Below are 20266 nucleotides of genomic sequence, written 5' to 3'. Positions count from 1 at the left end.
CCCAAAGTCAGCTGGGGTTTGTTTCATACCTGTCACTTCTTTCCTGTGGGCAAGGGGAAGTTTTTCATCTCTTCTTGCAGACATAAAATCAAGGTGGAATAGAGACTGTGTGTGCATCTCCATCCCACAGCACAGGCCTACACAGGGAGCCAGGCCCCCATGTTTCTTGGGCTAGGCTCAGAAGTGTGTGTCTCCCAACCACTTTCCCTTCTGCCAGTTCCAACCCTCCCTGAACCTTTGGGATTCATTTCTAAATGGCATCCTATTTCCCAAAATGTTTAACAAAATCTTTCTTACATCTTTATTGTGATCTTTGCCTATGGAGAGGCAGTTACTCATTGGCAAGAGGCAGGAAGATTATGGTAAGCTGGCACACTTCGGAGCCATGGGTGCTGGGAAGAAGGTGCAATGCCTGACTGCCTCCCTGTCCAGCCTCTGCCTTACCCCAGCATGTTTGGCAAAATGCTAAAGTAACTTTCCTGGAAAGGTGGAAGGTCCAGGGACAGAGTATTCAGTAAATACAATGCCATGTTGAAAGCAGACGAAAGCTCTGAAATGGGAAAGCCAGAACTAAATCTCCATGGTAGTTCTAATTATTTAGGGGCATAAGTTACTGATGAGCAACAGGGCAGTCCAGGCAGAGGTGACTAAGAAGCACTGCTGAATGCTTTCTGTGAGTGCTGATGGAGTTTTAAACCTCCTTTGCGCTGCAGTATGGTTGAAAGGCAACACGGGCTCATCAGGCCAGGCGGCTGAGAGAGGTGAGTATCAACCAGTAAGTGACCAGTTTGCACAGAAATGTAAAGGAAAGCACAGACTGCAGATTCCTCATTCTCCTTCTTCCTTCCCATTAAACCAAGATCTTTTTTATCCTTCCCTATAGTCTTTCTTTTTAATAAATATTGAAATACAATCCCTAGCTCTTAAGCACTGCCAGCAAACCGGGCGGAAATACTGCAGTTGCAGCCACAGCCATGAGCTGGAGGACATGGAAAACTATCACTTTTTCCCCTGGCAAACCAACCACACATCAGGGGAGCAACGTGCCCGTGAATGTCTCTGCTTTTTTCCCAGAAAGCTCATTTTGTGTCAGGATTTCCTCTCCCGCTGAATGCCCCTGCATGAGCGGAAGCAAACCGGCCAGGCTTCCAGCCACAAACCTCTGGAACAAGATCCCAACGCGAATTCTCCCCAGGCGCCCAGATCTTCTCCTGGTGCTGGTTTAGGAGTGCCCTCTGCTGGGTTCCCAAGCAGAACCCCGGGCTGTTTGGGGCTGGGAGGCATGGTGCAGGTCAGAAACACGCTGCAGAGCTCCGGTCTCCGGCCCTGGAAGCGCGCAGGAGGCTGCTGCGCTGCCGCTCGAGTGCCTTTGTGCTCTGTGCACCATTACGCTTTTCGCAGGGCTGTTAATGGAGATGCTATTTGGCTGTGTGCTCTTATCTCACTGCACTTCAAAATGGAGTAATACTTCCTCGCTTGGATTCAAGGCTAAAGGATGTATCTCAGTGATACTTATATACATTTAGCCCCGGGTCCCTGCCTCTCACAAAAGGATATGGCATGTAGAGTAGATTTATACCAAAAATGAAGTGCCACAAGGAGCGGAGGCTACTGGATATAACTAGGTATTAGGAGTGTGTTTTCCATCTTGAGTGCCTAAATGAGGGTAGCGACACAAAGCATTGTCAGCAACAAATTGGCAACATCCAGCACTGCTGTGTTTTGATCGGTGCTTATGGGACTACTGGGACTGGTTTCTCCAAATAGTCTTTTTAGTTTTGAAAGGGCCTGCCTCTTTAGGCAGCTGCTGTGTTTTGAAGCCGTTATCTCAGGACACAAAACTGATATTTGGCATTGTTACTCATAAGTATTTTCTTTTTTCTGTTTCTTTTCAAGCTTCTTTATTTATGTTTCTCTAAAACTGTCTCCCATACCAAGCTGATGCAGCAGCAGTGCATGGAGGAAGGCAAAGGCTTAGGTGACTGCTCTGGGTTTGCCAGGGAGTGATGGGGTATCCCCTTGCTAGAGGTTTTCAAGAACAGATTCAGACTCAAAAATCATTCACAAAGGAAAATGTAGACACACTTGAGTCTAACTCAGAGCAGAATGGGCAACCACACATCCTCTTCCAGATTTTTGTTATGAGGAATAGGAACTTCTTATGGCAAAAGCTTTCATGTTCTGTCCAGACACTCACTTCCATGAAACATGTGGCAACTTAATAGCTTTGAAGCAGTTTTCCTAGAAGCTGGCCATCCAGTTCAACCTTACTGGGACGAGGAACAGACAGACAATGTGACTGCATAATCCTGATTTTCTTTGGAAGCCAAATACCAAGGGATCATTGCAGGCTTGGTTTAAATAAGGATGGGGACTCTGCAGTCTGGTGGCTGTGTGTATCATATGCACTGGCATGTTCCTGCCTACTGATGGCAGCGAGGAGGAAGTCTGAAACGTCCTTGGCATTTCCTGGTAAGCCTGTGTTAAATTCTCCCATGAGAGTTCTCACAAAAACTGCTCCAGTTTATGGTAAGACCAGCACAGCCCGGGTCCCCTTCTTCAGTCTGTTCTCCCTTCCCATAAGTCAAACCTGTCTCAGGTTCGTCTCTCCATCTCTGCACATGTTCACTCCGTCTGCAGCCCCAAAAGCCATCAAGAAAGAAGCGATGGGAATGCTGACCTGGAAAACAGAGCAGCAATGGGACCTGGGAGGGTATGCAGGGTATGTAAAAAGATGGAAGTAAGAAAGAGATGGGAAAGAGGGAGGAGGGTGAAGGAATGTTAAAGAAATTCATGAAAGCAGTTGTTTGTGGATTTGACATTTGCCTGCAGGTATCAGGCACCAAGGTCTGTAGAGAGTCCTCTGTGGGGTAGCTGAGCAGTTTTGTCAGAGGCTGTGTTCCTTGGTTATACAGTGGAAAACCAGAAGGCTGATTTCTGCACAGACTTGATCATTGATCCCTTTTCTGATTCTTGGCAAGCTGCTTCAGCTTCTCTATGGCACCACTCCTTGTAAAATGCAGGCAGTACAACTACATGGATAGGAATGAGAGCAGAGACTTTTCCAGACCGATGACAAATAATAGAGCCATAAGGCTGGCAGAGACCTTGAGAGATTGTCTAGTCTGGCAGTCATCAGGGTTTTTTTAATCAAAGGACTGCCTTGGAATTTAAAGAAAATGTTCCACTGCACAGTGCCAGCACAATGGTTTGAATCTAAAAGTAACCGAAACTTGGATTTTATTCTTTAAATTGGAGAAAGGCATGTTGAGCAAAAGTTTGCAAAAAAATTAAAGCCAGATCTACTTATTCCTTTAAATAGACATAAGTCCCTTTGTTCTGATTAGCATTATCCTAACATCACTTATTTTCATAGATGCTTATAAACATTTTCTTTACTAGTTAAAGGGCAGTGGAATCAATGCATGAATTGGAAGTGTCACATGCAGCATAGCTCTCAGCCTGCAGGAGCCATCAGCAGGGTTGCTTAGATCTCCAGCAACACTACCAATTCCATCCTGATTCCAAACATTGCTTCCCTTATTAATCACCCAAAATGCCACGATGTTAGCATCATTTTTTTTTTCTCTGTATTTGGAAGGTCGTACAAAGTTCCACCATCTGACCAAACCAGCAGTGCAAATAAGAATAGCAATCATCGCTGGGTACTTAAAAGCATATTGTTATTGGGAGGAACAGTCAGAAAGAAGCCCTGTTAAGTGGGGGATATAATTACAGAAGAAAATCCCAAAGATCACACGTTTTCATAATTAACTCCTATGTGCCTGAGCAGAGGATTGCATTCATCTACCTCTCTTTGGCTCTTTCTGTTGAAATGTGCAGAGCACACACCACCGCAGCTGCTCCACAGGCAGCAGAACCCTGATGCCATCTTGTAATGATGATGCTGTGTGGTCATCTTCTTCACATTAACTGATTCATATCCTGTACATCCAAGAAGCACTGAACATTTTATTAGAGCTGATGAATGTACACTGACCACTCAAACACAGTATATTCACAAATGCACGCATTACTGTGGTTTCACTCTGCTTAAGAGATTTGAGAAAGGTAAAGGCAGTAGACAGTATCTGTTGTGTCACCACAAATTTGTTGATTTTGGTAAAAGATCTACCTTTAAAAAAAAATAACTGCAGCTTTCTTTTGAGTAGAGAAAGACTGGATCTTCCCATAGGGAAAAGGAAAAATAAAGTTCTATGAATATCAATTTGTCAAGTGAAAAAAAAGTGGTTAAGTTACCAAGTAGCTGATAATGGTCAGGATTCTAATCTGTGTTGTAGTCCCACTAAAATTTTAACTTGGTAGTCTGGGAATGACCAAGAGAAAACTGAAAGAAAGTGTCAGATAGTTTTGAGTTACAGAGCATAAAAAGCCCCCCGAGTTGTTACTTCATTTTTATCCTGAGCTTCCCTGGTGTGCCTCTGTTTTTCATAGCTGAGACATATTACTTCCAAAATGTGATTCCTAAATACATTCCATTTATGGTGTAAAGGGAGAGTATTCTCTGTAGCTGTTCATATTACAAATGTTACAAGATACTGCATGTCTAGAAACAAATAGAAGAGTCATTGTGCTTTCAGCTTTGCAGGATTGAGTCTTATTGACAAGTAGGATATTGCAGTACCTGGAATAAGTCCAGTGATTTAAGTTTTCTATAGTAAAAGGGCACAACAAGTCTTAAGTGGAAGATGAAGTTCCTATAATTCAGAAAATGTCATTTTATCAAGGACTAATAGAAACTGAGAGAAGTCACTGAAACCGTGTCACACATGAATGTATATGCTCTATCTGCACATCTCCCCCATGCTCCCCCATAAAAACAGTGGAAGGCATAGCTTCTCTGTGGAACCTACTCATTCATTTACCTGGGCTTGTCCTCATGTGAAGTACAACATCCAAAACCCTGAAAAAGGTGATGGGTTGTGCATCATCTGCCGTTTCTATGCTGTACATGAAAGCTGGCATGAGCTTTCTTCTCCACAAGCCAGCTGCCAGGAGGGAGAGCTGGCTGGACAGAGAAGTCCTGAGTTAGTGGGGAGCTGAGCGATCCCTGTGTGCCAAGTTACCCAGAATAATCCGTTTCTGACTATACTTTTATGATCACTATTTTTCCTCCTTGAAATATACACTTGATCCTCCCACCTTCCCCTATATACAACGATATATAATTGTATATCACAGAGGGGAGAAAGCAATCATGTTTTGTCCACACAAACCAGCAACCAATTCCCTCTTGAAAGTTCCAATTAAGGACAAAGTAACCTGTGTGCTTCTTAAATCCACTGCCCGAGTTCAAAAAAGATTTACACCAAGATTCATGGATATAATTTATCTGGAAAAGATATTAAAACCCAAATCGCATCAAATGTGCACGAAGCAAAGCCTCCCTTTGTGTGCTCTCGGAGGGTTTTTCCCCCCCAACACATGCACACATACTTCACATACTTCCCCCCCCCCCCCCCCCCCGTAAGAGATCCATTTTATAGATTCAAGGACAGCTCTCTCCAAGAGAAGAAGCGACGTTGCCAAGATACCAGATGCGGTTCCATTCAAGACCACTCATAGGAGCAATTCAAGATGAAATCAAATTAGATGTGTTGGTTATACATAGCGCAGCCTGCTCGGGATACTAAATGACAGAGTTTGCCAATAATTAAGTGAAATCTCAGAGATGATGAGTCCCCAGAGCTCTCTAGGTTATGTCGGTCTAATTCTAAGTGTCATCATTATAGCAGCAGAGCAAAATACTCTGCATAGGCCACAGAGCTGGAATTTTTACTGTGGATATTAGCTTCTCATAGCCAGTGCTACAGGGCAGTACTGAGCTTCATTACATGTCTTCTGCTATTACACTAGCTTAACCTTTCCCTGTTATAAAGCTCCTGAAACCTGACTCCCACTTAATAATTGATAGTTAACACTTACTATCGATAGCACTATTTGTAGTCAGAGCACTTTACAAAGAGCTCATTAAGCTCTCTCCATCCCCCCCAACCTGAGGTGTCCCGCACAATTATCTTGATTTTGAAGAAAGGGAAACTGAGGCAGGAAGGTTGTGACTTAGCCTGGGGCTGGAGGACAGTGTCACAGCTGGCACTACCACTCCTGTGCTTCTTTATGGGAGAGCTGGCTGAACTTGTGGTGCTGGGAAGCAGATAGTTCTCAAATTCAGTGTGGGGATAGAGGTGCAAGGAGCTTCCTCCAGCCCTGGAGAGCATTTTGCTAAGCGTTCCCATTGCCTACAAGCAGTCAGGAGCAAAGAGCAGCCTGCTGTTGGGTACTGCAGCCTGCATGAGCTCCTCTGCAGGTCTGCTTGGGTGGATGCTGTGCTGGGGGGAGACTGGAAGCACTCTGCACAGGTGAAGGAAGTGCCACCTCCTAGTATATTATCTTGCAATTTGAGCTTCCTCGTCAGTCTTCCTGGAGACCATCAGGATGGACTCACTTAACACTGCTTGTACCTTTGCCTAACTCCATCCTTACAGTTAGGGTGAGCAGATCTAATTAGAGAGCACAGTGGACCCACTTTGCACAGGATTCAGAACATGAGAGAGTAGGATCAGACCCAGATGTTTCCAAAATGTGCTCCCAAGGAGGCCATCCTCCACAGCCCTCTCACAGCAGCACTGAGCCCTGATGGAATCAGCTTACCAGGAGTTTCATGGTGCCCATTTGATTACCATCCCCTGCTCTGCTCCCAGAAAACTGAACACCACCACCGTATTCAGAGCAGTAATGACTGTTTCCAGCCTTGCAAGTATTCACATTGCTTGGAGTTGAAAATGGTGCACTGAATTTGTGCTTCTGGGAGATCACTGACTGAACAGAAACCCTCCCGAAAAAACAGGAACTCATTTCAAAGAAATTACCTAAGTACTAAAAATAAAGAAGTTATTGGAGGGCAGATATAAAAAAAAAAAGTCACTCTGAAGCTAAGACTTGCTTAAAATTTAACATCTGTTATGTCAAGGAGAGGGAAAAATCTTGGGGACTGTGGCATGGAAGTTGCTTTAACCAATAGCACAGAGGAAGGCGAAACCTGCTCTCCATTACCCCAGGCTACAGTACTTAAGGTGGCAGGGTAGGACCAAATCATGATTTAACAGTGCTGCAGTATCTCTGTTGGCCCCTCCTGGCCCTGGTTGCAGACACTTCTTCGATGTCGCTGCCCAGTGACGTCCGCAGCCCTGGCCATCCTCCCGCTGGCCCCTCGCTGTAGCTTGGGAAGGTCTGCAGAGCTCAGTTTGCCGTCAGCTCTGCACCGTGGTCCTGACAGACTGACAACGCGAATGGAGCTGGGTTTACTCGCTGTGGAAAACAGCGTCTCCGAGATGACTAGGAGGAAGTTATAAAATATATAGAAGGTTCTGATAATGAGCTTGGATAGATATGTTCATATTGCTAAAAGATTCAAACCTAAGAGGCTTTTAATTAAAGACTGGGGCACTTAGAGCTATCTTACCAAAGAGCTAATAAAATTATTGACTAAATCACTAACAAAGGCAACTGAAGCAAGGAGTTTAAATGATTTCCAGAGACTGTTCTCCAACTGAGGGTTATACTGAGAGAGCCAGCAGTGCAATTAAACCAAATGAGGTCAAGCATGTTGGGCCTTTAAGGCCTCTGCCTGCTCCTCAGATTTCTTTTGTTCTTATAATTCAATTATAAAGCCCCCCCCCCAAAGAACCATTTAACTGTCTCTTAAACCAGTTTGTAAACTTCTTTATTTTTCTGTAAGTTGTCTCCTAAAAGTGGCTCTCAGCATTTCAGGCAGTGTGGAGCATGTACGGGCTTCACAGGGCCTTTTGTTCTCATCTGCACATCACATGCACATGGCTGTTCCCACGGGCCAGAGCTCTCCCAGAGCATCCTGAGCCCAGGCAAAACATCCGCGGCTGGAGGTGGCAGCTGGTAAGAACTGTGCTGGAGAGCTGGAACAACTGTGACCGTTCTGTCTCTCATTCTCTCTTGCTCCATCCCCTTCCCCCCTGTGTTTTCTTTATCCTGTTTCTATGTGAGGCAGAAAGAGGGAAACTTGTGTGTGTGCCTGATTTCCTGCCCACTAGGTCATGTATCCCAACCCTTAACATCATAAATGAGCAGGAAAGTCTGCTGGCCCACAGATGCTTATGTAGATCCATTCACAAATAGTTGAACACTTTTAAGGTATAGGGATTTTTTTTCTTTTTACCCTTTTGTTTTCTTTTTTCTGGGGTTTTTGTTGCTTTTTTGGTTTGTTGGGTTTTTTTTTTTTGGTAGAAATATATTTGTAAAACAGGCTTAGGTGGAAGTTAGGTAGCTTCCAAACACAGACTGCAGTCCTGTTGTTCACAGTGTCTGCTAACTATAAGGGAAGCTCCCATAATTTGGAGAGCTTGTAGATCTGGGTGTCATGGTGCAATTTTTCCTGTGTAAAGAGGCAAACAGCAGTTATTTACTCCTTTCAAGAAAGAGAGCATTTGAAGAATGAAACCATTCTTGATTCACAATGGCATTTAAGCACCTATGGGAAGAGAACAGAAATCCCAAAGTTTGAACACAAAACTCCTGTTCAGATCATGACGTTAGAGACTTACATGACTCAGGGTCTTGGATTCCTGTCTGCACCATGAGGGACCTTGCTGCCTTTGTAAATCAGGCCCAGGCTGCCTGTCTTCAAATGAGCCAGAAGGGAGAGTCTAAATCTCATACCCAGCAACGTTCCTTTTAAAAAATGCAGAGCCACAGGTGGCAGCATTCTTTCTGTCCCGTCTGTCCCACGTTCCAAGTGACAGATCTCTGCTCAGAGATAAATTGAATGCTAGATGTGACTGTTGTAGCAGGAAAGGAAATACTTCTTCTCCCTCTCCATGTTTAATTACAGCTAAGACAATTTGGTTGAGACATTGGAAGTAGGGCTGAGAGCTCTGTTTTCTCAGGAAGAAAAGAGAAAGCAAATGTCTCTGAGGGCCTGCAGAGGTGGTGTGATCTGTTCCCTCACTGTGCCTCATCAGGGGCTGGGAAGCTCAGGAGCTGATACCTGTCAGCCTCTGCTCTGCGGGCTCTGACAGATTTGCCATCCCCAGTTCCCCTCACTGTACAGAGCAGGGTTTAATGGGGTGACTCCTCGTTTCCTGGAGAGAGGAATACTTACCCTGTTAGCAGCAACACTGCAATGACAACAGGTGTTAGAAATAAACTCCTAACTCACTCTGCGACTGATCCCTCTTATAAGGTTAACATCATCTTTCTCAGTTTGTTAAAATCTTGGGCCTCCTTCCCCAAAGGAAAGAAATGTCAATACATGAAAGAAGAAGGTAAGTTAATGCAACATTCAGGTTGCAGAGCTAGAGATTTTGGAAATGCTGAGTTAAGATGCCTGTATCAGTGCTAACTCAGCCACATTGCACACAGTATAGCAGCCTTGTTTCACTGGTCACGTGCATAGATTAATGTAATTACCTTTATTAAAGTATATCTCAAAGCATTGCTTCTTGCTAATCCGTCAAATTGTAGATGTGGTGGATGACTGTACCATGGTGGCATCTATAAGCAGTCATGTAGCACAGTGCCCAGAAGTACTGTTCTTCCCAGTCATGACACCTATGGATTTACTCGTATGCATCTAATCTAAGTGCAAGCCCAGTGGCATTTGCTGGATGGCAAAGGAGATTTTAGCTGAGGAAGTGCTTTTATTACTGTAAAAAATTAATGCAAAATGTCACATATTTTACACCCAAGCCGATACTGGCAAGAGGCCAGAAATATTCTGGTTTCGCTTGGGGTGTGAATATATTTGATCATCTGTAATTCAAAAGCTTTTATTTCAAAGGAAAGAGACAGTGTGTTGCAATAGACTTTGCAGTGATTAAATATCAACTGTGCCACTTCTCTCCCAAAAGGGGTTTCCCACAGTTCTGTAGTAATATACAGTTCCAGAGGCCATACTGAGATTTATAGAGCTGTATATTCCAAAAATGGCACACGAGCCAGTTTGCTCAGCTAAAGTGGATTTGACTTGCAGCCTGCACAGTTCTGCAGGACCGAGAAAGCAGCCACAGGTCCAGGGTGCCAGCAGGCCCGAGTGATTAGTGAACATGTGACAGTTGGGTCACTCAAATCTGGACAAGCAGTTAATCTAGCAAGTCCCCAGTTCTGTGACTGCCTACTCTGGAAGCTTTCGAAAGTATTTGCCAGGAGATTTGGTCAGGTTGGAGTAAAAGGACAGAAGTTCATTTAAATTAAGAGAGTGAGAGCAGCTGATGACAGTGAATTTAATTCTCTCCATGCATTTATTATTATAAACTGCTCTTATATTGTCCAAAGAACATCTCTCTCCTCTCCTCTTCTCTCCTCTTCTCTTTTCTCCTCTTCTTTCCTTTCCTCTCCCAACTTCCCAGGAATTTAACATATAAAAGACAAGACATAAAACAGGACTGCATAACATCTGACCCATGAGCTTGTGTAGCCTGCCAAGAACTTTCTTTGACCCATCATAATGCTCTAGTAAACAGACTTCTCTGGACTGCCTTCTTATACTTACCCTAGCACACAGCTGGAATGATGCTGAGCCTGCTTGGGGTTGGGACACATGGAAATTTGCTAACTCTCAGCCATTTAATTAACTTTAAAATCAAGAATGATTTTTCTTCTTGGTTACTTGTGGCAATACTTGTGTTCCTCATGAGATAAGTGCACAGGAATGTAGTGGATGAGTAGCTGGATGGCATGAAGAGTTGTCCCTGACTGTGTATGCAAAAGGCACGTATAGAAATAGGGGGTGATTGATCTGCACAGTTTGGTACTTGTAAGATTTGAGCCAGATTCCTGCATCTAGTTCTGAACTCTGCAGTTTGAACAGAGCTAAACTGGGGAGAGAGGAAGGGAGGGAGAAAGAGGGAGAGCTAAAGTGCTAAGAGATGTAGGAAACCTGGCCTGGGAGGACAGGTTGAAACAACTGTCATTATTACATTTAGAAGGGTAATGAGGGAAGCTACAAGCCTCCAAAAATGATAATGGTGTTTTTTTAGATGTCCACTGTCACTTCTTAGGTTTCCTAACACACAAGGAGAGAGAGCTGGCTAGTTTACACCAAGGGGTATTAGGTTAAATAGTATCACATCATTTCTGGGTGTGTGGATAGCACACTTGAGCAGTGGAACAGGTTGTCAGGGAAGGATATGGAATCCCAGAGAGGGAAATTTTTTAGATCAAACAGTTGTTTTCGAGGTCTGAGCTACCTATTATTTTTATTATTCTTTTTCCCTATTCGCTGTTTGGACAGGTAGGTGGGATATGGAAAACCCCTTCTGTCTCAAGAATCACCACTGACTGCAGCTTACAGAGAGCTCGGGCCATTGGTGCATCCTGAGGATCTGTCCAGCTCTGTGTTTTTAGAAGTATCTAAAAAATACCCAGACAGAAATACTTGTGATTCACAGGATGGGATATGTGGAAGAACCAGCAGAGGTGCACAGAAAAAAATGCTGATTGTTTAGTACCAAAACAGGTATTTAAATCGCACTGTTGGGAAGACTGAATTTCATGACCAAATCTACCCTCCTGACATAAAAGGAAAAGTTCAGTGAGACTAAGATATGAATACATACAGCTGCCACTGGGTTTCCTCTCAAGAAAGAAGAGAAAAAGCAAAAACAAATAAACAAACCCAAACTGCCACCTTGAGCCTGAATTTAGACACAATCCTTTCTATGACTTGCAGAAGATATTTCTGTATGTATCTTTGCCTCCTGAAACTTGTGAGGTCTTGGTAGCTTATTAATGGGCTTCCTGCAAGTGGCCTCAGCGTGCATGAACTACCCCAAAATAACTAGAAATGAGTTAACCAAATATACTCAACTGATCTAGGATAAGAACAACTGGCATCAGACACAAGATAAAAATATTAGTCATAGTTTCAATATTAAAAATACTTTGGAAATTCAGAGGTTCCAAAAGTAGGCATCATCTACCACAAACCCTTTTTAAGTATTTCATCTTGAGAAATAACCAATTCATTGGGGGGGGGTTATTCTCACTTTACTTGTGTAGAGTTTGATAACCAGAAAAGCTGAGCATTGCCAGCAGGATGAGATGTGAAGTACTCCCCGCTTTTCATCCTTGTTTCTTTTGGGATGTTGTCATCTTTTCATTTCGCTTAAGATGGCATCCATCAGAATTCCTGTTCTTTTAGGGGTTTTGAAAAGCTTGCTGATGCTCCAGCATCCTGTTTTCTAGCATTGTAAACTAAGACTGTCATGAAAACTCCAAAGCAGTGAGACAGTCGATGTTCAAAATTGTACTTAGAAGAAGACATTTTTGAGACATATTTCAACTTCAAAACCACAGTGAGCAATGCTTAGCCTGCGGTTGGCAGGAAAAAGAGATTATTTGATTATTTTATGAGTGTCAGTGTTATGCCATTCAACCCCTAGATGCAGTCACATATCTGTTGGTTTGGTTGATCTATTATGATTATCCCCTATTAGAATCAGAAAGATACCATATTTACAACATGTGCATGCCATCACTTGAAAGCATACACAGTGATGTTAGGAATAATGTATTAAATGGTTATTGCCATAAAATTCAGCCTATTCCCACTCCTCAAAAACAAATATTGCAAATAGTCTATCAATCAGCTCTGCCTTCACAGTGACTCTGAACATTCAAAGTCAGTAACTGAAATAGAAATGACATTTCTAACAAAATTTACTTTTCAAAAGAAGTTGGGCTCTTTTATTCAGAGTATTTTTGATTTCCAGAGCTGTTGTTATTGAAAGCCATTCAGACAAATTCCAAAAACCTAACATTGCAGGATAAATCATATTGGGCACAGATGAGTAATGCACAAGGTTTAAAACCAATTTGCCACTGTTCCAGGCACTGGGGATGAATCCTGGTCCAACTGAACTTGCAAGTAACAGGCCCCTGGATTTCAATGAGATAATAATTTGATCCATGCGATTGCTTCTGTCTCTTTCTTTGATATTGCTGTAATTGTCTCTTCTTCTTTAATCCAAAACAACTGAGATAGAAAGGAAAAGCCACATATGTTTTTCTAAGGAAAGGGCAATACATAACGTTAAAAAAATGTTTCATCAAAGGTGCAACTGTTTAAAATGCAAAACAGATACTAGAGAGGTGACAAATCCAAGTTCTTAGGGTTTTATTTAAGATCTTTCAAGTGTTCATTTGTCAGGAATACTTGTTTAATTTTTTTAATGTATTCAGTTAGTCATATTCGGTTCTCTTTTATGTCCACTTCTCATGAATCACTTCACAGATGGACTTCTACAAGCACATCCCTGTGGGGAAAGTAAATTTTAAGTCATAATAAGAACATAAGACCTGCCATACTGGATCAGAGCAAAGGTCTGTCTAGTCCATACCCTGACTCTGTCAGTAGCCAAGAGCAGTATATTAGATTTTAACAGTAATGGCTTTGATCTTTCAGTGAGTATTAAGTTGGTGACTAAGCAGAAAATGGAAAGAAATCCCAAAAGCAGAGCATTCCAAAACAGAAGAAACAGCAAGTGAAACCGTTTCTCCCTGTGCCTTAAAGGTCTGTGTCTCATAAGAAATAGGTATCAGGCTGATCAGGTGTAGTAAAAGTGTTACCCTCACAGGGAGCACTGGGGTTGCTGAAACTTAAATATAATGTTGAGTACCAATAGCATTTATCTGTTTTGTTCCACAACCAGCTAGATAGCACTGCTTTGGGATACTATGGCTAGTTTTTCTGTTGCAAAATGGAAGGAGCTAATTAAATTCTATCAAAAGAGATAGTTCGGGTTTAGGAATTTGGGTTTGCACATGGTACACTGGCAATATCTAAAACCTGTTGCGCTCTCATTTCCAGAGTAAGAGCTCCATTTGTTCCAGTGAGATTGTAGTAAAAGTCCTCAGGATTTAGCTCGTCTTTTTAATTGCTGCTGCCTCAATTAAATTGTATCCGTGATAACAACAGCCCTCCTGGAGCCCCACCAGGAACTTGAGCACATTGTGAGTAAATTAAATAATTGTGTAAATTATAAAGTTTACAACTAGTGGTTATTGCATAAAAATCTACCTCAAGAGCACATAGTTTTTGTAACCTTCCTGCTCTAAGAAAGCTTAGAAAAAAAGGTGTTTAGCCTGACAAAAATCTACAAGGATCACTGATAATTTGTTGATCAGCATTAGGTTCATTAAATCTATGCACTTCATTATCTGATTAATTCAGAGGCAGGTTTGTAATCAGTGGTGGAATGTTTAAGATTCTTCTGCTCTGGCCTCCACAACCTCCTGCAGCTCATTAGAAAAGCTAATCAGATTGAATTTTCCACCATGCTGTTTATTGTAGCCCTAATGGAAGACAATCACTTTAAAATTACACTCTTGGCAGGTAATTTCTAAAAGCCGTAAGCCATGCAAGCTCTCTTCTCCCTGTGCTCTTTGTCTTCTTTACTAGGGTAAGGTAAGGAATGGTGATTTCTGTTAGGATTTAGAGAGCTATTTTGCAGTACAGGATATAAAAGCTGATGAACAGACTGTCTTTACCATGTTTCTTCTCACCTGGCAGCTTCTTCAGAGATCATTGGTAATGCATGATGAGTTTGTTTTAAAGCTCAGGTGGGTTTCCTACTTGGTGATTTAATTATTTAAAACATTAAGAACTTTCTGCGTGTGCTTTTTTCTTGGGATGAATAGCATTAGTCAAAAAACAAAGACAACTTTTTGGTCCTCGTGTTTCACAGGTCAGTTATAAACCATTTGTGCTGGAGCCTTCTGAACTAGGTTACTAGTATGATCTAAAAGAAAACTATGACAACATTTAGTGATGAAGGACAGGAAAGGAAGGCGACCTAAAATACAGGGTATTCTTACATTTTTAATAACTGAATGTCTGTGCATTGAGAGAAGCGACAGCAGAAGTTGATAGTCATCTATTGTACTAGCAATTTTCCTGCCACTTCTCTGTTTTTCTGGAGGGCAGCTGAATCGGGGAATGCAGCAGGGACAGGCAGCAGCTGTGTGAGAAACCCTGTTATTCCGCCTATTTGGGAACAAATCCTTTCACTAAAGTGAAGAACCAAAGCTGGGAGCCAGATGCAAGGTAGCAGAGTGATTTCTCTGGCCATTCTACTGGTTTTTCCATCTTGTGAACAGAAGTCCGCTTGTGGTTCAACTATCAAATCTGTTAATCTCTCAATGTATGAAAGGATGGGCTCTCCTGTGACTGGACAGACACCAATGGAGACATGGGATGAAGGCATTTGTCCCTTAGCATGCAATCAGAAGTGAACCCCTTGTATGATGGAGAATGCCAGCACTTTTGGCTGGGAAAATGCTTTCGGTCATGTGGTGGGGGAATAAGTGACATAAGGAATGATTGTCTTTAGTTATTTGACATAAGAAGATCCCAATCTAAACTTTCCCGTCAAGCCATGTTCATCACATCTTTATCTATGGGCAGTAAGAGGTGAAAACATATCCATAGAACACCATGAAGAAGGTGCATGCCTAACATGCAGGAATCTTTTTGTCAACCAGTGTGCTCTAAATGTGCCAGCCTCTAGGGCTGGATCCCCCTTTTGGGATGGGTCTTCTTGTCATAGGCTTGACTATAAGAGTAAGCAGCAAATTGCTAATGCCAGCCCTACTTCCTCCTTCACGGATGTGACAGCTTGAATAGCAAGCACCAGTCATGCTTGGGTCACAAGACTGAAATGCGCTGTGCAGGAAAGGTCGGGGTAAAAGCCATGGTAAAATATATCCCCTTCAAGTGGTGGCACTCCTGCTTTTCATTGGTTAGGGTAATATTAGGTTTTCTGACATCCTGAAATATGATAAATCTAGACTTAGCTTCATGTTCTGTCATTCCACAGGGTCTGCTCCATTGGATGTGTGCAGAGGTAACTGAGCTAGGAATAGTGGAGCATTGCGAGCATTGCATCTCCAGCCAGTGTCAGCTTTTCTCTAAAAGAGTATTTCTTGCAGCAAGGCAAGCATGAGTGTTCTGGCTTCACTTTATCACACAGTATCACAGTATGTTAGAGATTGGAAGGGACCTCGAAAGATCATCTAGTCCAATCCCCCTGCCAGAGCAGGAACACCTAGATAATGTTACACAGGAATGCGTCCAGGCGGGTTTTGAATGGGGTTACCTTGTGGACTGCTCTGATGTGCCTGGCAGAGGCATTCATCTGCCAGTCATTTCTCATACCTGCATGCTCAAAGGGCTGAATTTTGCTCATGCTGAGAAGCTCACAGCCTGCACATTAAGGGGATCTGGTTTTGAGGGCACAGGTATAGGCAAAGACTCAGGTTAAGAGCCCAGACCATTTTCTCTGCTATCTGTGCAAGAAATGTGGTTCCTGAGAGATGATGCTTTTCTTCTAAGTTGATTTATTAAAACCTACATTCAGCATTCTGGTTTGTTCTGTTACCCCTCAATTGTTCTTCAAGTTAAAACCTGGCTGTGAATGAAATACAACTTTAATATAAAATTGGGGATTTATGGGCCTCTTTAAACATAGAAATTAGACATGAAAATAATAATCAGTCATCTAATGCCATCTCCCTGTGAACATGCTTTTGTAGTATTATTGAGTCCTTTTGGCTGGTCTGGCTTTGTGCATCACAAGGCAATTTCAGTTCTTTTAATTAAAAGCAATACCTCCTGGGGTGCAAGACCTGCCAGTTATCCTCTCAATACCCTTGAAGTCCATTGCCAAATGATTTCATCTTTGTCCTTCATCTGCCTCATCTTTCAGTGAACTTGCAGGTTACATATGGATGGTGATATCCAAGACAACTGTACTGAGTGATATTTATGATGCCACAGAAAACTTGCGTTACATCTATTTCTGTATTACTTTCTGTTTCAACCTGGCTCAGTACTGCTCTGTGTGACTCTGTGTAATGAGCCAGGATGTGTCCTCTGCAGTGGCAGGCAGCCCAATTCATAGCTAATACACAACAGAATACAGCCCAGCTGCTGCAAGCTGGTATCTAACCTGATTTGTGGCTGATGATCCATAAGGTTATGGCTGATCCAGGCTCTCAGCAGCTCTACAATGCCCTTCCTCCGCCCTGGCGTGTGCTGCTAACCATGTCAGCTCCAACCTTCCCCATTGCTTCCTCTCAAATGACACAGAGGCCACCTCCAAGCTGTCCCTGATACTACCCCCTCTTTTCTTCACCCCAAAATTCACTAAGCCCATCTTCAGGAGCCGTGCCAGCTCTAGACCACTCAATTATTCCTGTATCTGTTGTTTCCTGAACTTCTAGCTATACAGCTAGAGAAACATCCCTCTGATAGCTCCCTCAGCCCTTTATACAGCGCTTGAGTTCATACTGTATTTAGTAAAATTTATTGTGGTAAAGATGATGTCTCTACACCTTTTCAGTTAGGGCAGTGGGATTTAAGCTTTTTTTCAGTCATAATGAAACGTTTATAGTAGCAATGGGAAGTATCAAGCTATTTTAGGGGGTGGAAACAATCTCTCTAGAGTTTATTTGCTGTAAAAAGAACTTCACTTTTGCTTTTAAGTGCCTGGAGTCTTGGGATCTGGTTCCTCCCGGTTCCAAACACAACCTTTTAAGTACAGTAACATTTCTATAATGAAGTATTCCTTTCCTACGTAGGCTTATCTGAGGAATGAACATTAGAAGGTCGAGTTTGGCTCAAATCCGAAGCTTGCTTTTAGACAAGCTTTTCCAGAGCAGGGACAGATAGAAAGATGAGCATAAACTAAAAGAGAAAGAAAAATCACTTCTCCTAAACCAGAGATCTGACTGCTATGCGCATTATTCCTGGCTGCATTTGTCACAGCTGCAATGTAACACAGAGATGAAGAGTGCTTTGATTAGAGTTCTTTTAAAAACACGCAGACGGGACCACCAGAGCCCTTTAGGACTGAAGCGGTACTTGGGCAAGGACAGCTTTGGGTCCCGGCGCTCGTTCCGTGGGCTCTGCTGCCATCTCATGGTTCCACCGGCATGGCTGAAGTCAGCCACCTGAAATGGCTCTTTCTGCGGTGGCAGCGCCGCTTCAATAGCAAGCAGTGATGGTTTTTCCCTTCCCTCCCGTTAAAGAAGTTTAGGAAATGTCTGAGTGTTAGAAAGGAATTCTGCTGTTTCTAATGGCAGAGCGGCTCATTTACGCTAGAGCAGGGGGTTGTGGACTACTTCTAAGATACACACAATAATTTAGATTGGAAAAGACCCTTAAGATCATTGAGTCCAGCCAAAAATGTAGTGCTGCAATAAGTCAGAAAAGCAGCTTTAGGCCAGCAGTAGGCTCAAGTTTTCTGGACCTCCCTGTAAAGCTATCTGTAGCTTACAAATAGAAAAGATTGAAAAAGCATATTCTAAATTACTGATGGGTCTTTAGGTCTGACAGGAGTCAGAGCAGTCCCTGCGGCGGTGTGCGTGTATGTGATGTGTTCAACCCACAGGCTGCCCCAGCATCTGGGAGGTACAGGTTGGTTTCTCCACAGAAACTGGTAGAACCCATACTAGACCTGTCACCTTGCCTCTGCAAAATCCCCTTCTCACCAAAGAGATTCATTTATGAGTTAACTGTGGCGCTAAATACAACGCAAGTTTTTAAAGTTTATCCTTCACTAAATGGTGGCTTTAAAAGAAAATGCTAAAAAAAATACAAAAAAAAAAGCTTGTTTTAAGTAAGCCTTTATTACAATAAAGCAGTCTCCAACATCCATGTTTTCAACAACCAAAACCTAACCAAATTTGTATCTTAAACAATGAGATAGGTACAGAAACCAACAGTGCTTTAGAAACTAGCAAACTTTCCACTGTTATAAACAAATAATTATCTTAAAGAGTGATATTTAAATGTTGGACCATTCACTTGCTTAAAAATACTCCACATATAATTTAGCTGTGAGCCACCCTTTACAGCACTTACAGTCAAAGCCAATCACCCTAGAAAAAAAGGCAGGCTTTTAAGTATGGAAAAAATAACGTTAACAAACCAGTGTAAGATTGCAAGGAAACAAATCTATATGAGGAAAATTATGTAATCAATGACAGAAAACAAACACTTTGTGTAATAAAGTGCACAAAGTGGGACTCTGATGTTGGATGTAACTTGAATAGGGGATTTCCATGTATAGGTAGAATAGTTGCAAAATTGGTTCCTTAGTGCTAACTGAGCAGAATCCTTTCTTTTAAAATCTGTGCTAAAGAAAACTTTTTCTTGAGTATAAATAGTCCTTATAGTGTGTAGAGTTATTTAATTCATGTCTTAGCAGAAGAATGGTTTTGGCAGTCACTCCTCTGTTCAGTTTCAATGAAAACATATGTATTTATGGTACAAATATCTGTATTTAGATCTAGAGATAGAAAAGAATGGGTACATTAATCCTACGCTTTAGAAGTCAACAGAAAAACTCCTAAATTCAGTTGGAACAGGAAAGGGTGCACTTTTTTTGTTTTCTAAATAGAGGACAACCATGTGAGGTTTTTTGTCTATTGGTCGAAGAAAGGAGCATCTGCCATATTATTCAACTCTCAGATAAACCACCAGGGCGCTTGCAGTGTTGGAGATGCAACTTTTGTCTCTCTCTGTCCACAGATACACACAGCAATTTTATTCCTTTGGAAGCTCCTCCAGCATTGACTGGCCCCGATTGTCAGCTGGTAAACAAGACATCCACTGGACATTGGCAGAGCATGAGGTAGTTGAGGGGATGGAGTAACAAATCTCACTGTTGCTGAATTTTGCTCCTGCTTCCCTTGGTTAATCTGCCATTTCATGTCTTTAGGCTATGCTTTCACTTGTGCTTTTTGCTGGGCATTGGGCAGCAAGCTTTCAAAAGTGGACCAGTACCCTCTGCCATGTAGTCCTTTTCATTAGGGTACACAGCATGCAAATAATTGTTGCTTGGCATCCAAGTGACCTCTGAAATAGGAATGATTCTCCTGATTTTCAAACATTGTGGAGCTGTTTGGAAGCCTTTCCCTACCAGGACAGGATGCTGCTGCTCATCTGAGTCTCCTTTTTCTGTTATACTTTGAACTAGAATTCAGTAGGTCTGATTTTTTTAAAACTCCAAATCTTTGATGACTGATGGAGTCTCTGAGCTGAGTCTTGCATTCTGGCTATAAAACCACATTTAGTATCTGCACAGCTGGCACAATTGGAGGCCTCCCAGCCAATAGTGATATTTCTTGCAAATTGTTTGATCAGAGTGAGATTTCTTGGATAAGGGACTGCTGCATGATGAAGAGGAATCTCTTTGTCTCCTAAGTCTAT

The 20266-nt window shown here is 42.4% G+C and overlaps 1 long non-coding RNA gene across 3 annotated transcripts in view; it reads left to right on the top strand.

Annotated features, from left to right (window-relative positions):
• The window catches only part of LOC130600250 (uncharacterized), a 217446-nt gene that overhangs the window by 192396 nt on the left and 4784 nt on the right, over window positions 1–20266 (top strand). Inside the window, exon 5 of one of the 3 annotated variants that reach the window (XR_008972412.1) lies at window positions 11285–11671. The exons of 1 other annotated variant lie outside the window; for it this stretch is intronic. This is a non-coding gene — a long non-coding RNA (uncharacterized LOC130600250). Of the gene's footprint in view, window positions 1–11284; window positions 11672–20266 lie in introns of those variants that run through there. One more of the 3 variants, XR_008972410.1, reaches the window with a different exon arrangement.

Source organism: Pezoporus wallicus, unplaced genomic scaffold, assembly GCF_028554395.1.
Source record: "Pezoporus wallicus isolate ANWC-B61680 ecotype Strahan unplaced genomic scaffold, APGP_CSIRO_Pwel_v1 contig_6401, whole genome shotgun sequence".
Classification (NCBI taxonomy): Eukaryota; Metazoa; Chordata; class Aves; order Psittaciformes; family Psittacidae; genus Pezoporus; species Pezoporus wallicus.
Note: the sequence above shows the minus strand (reverse complement) of the source record. Positions and strands in the feature narration are given on the sequence as shown.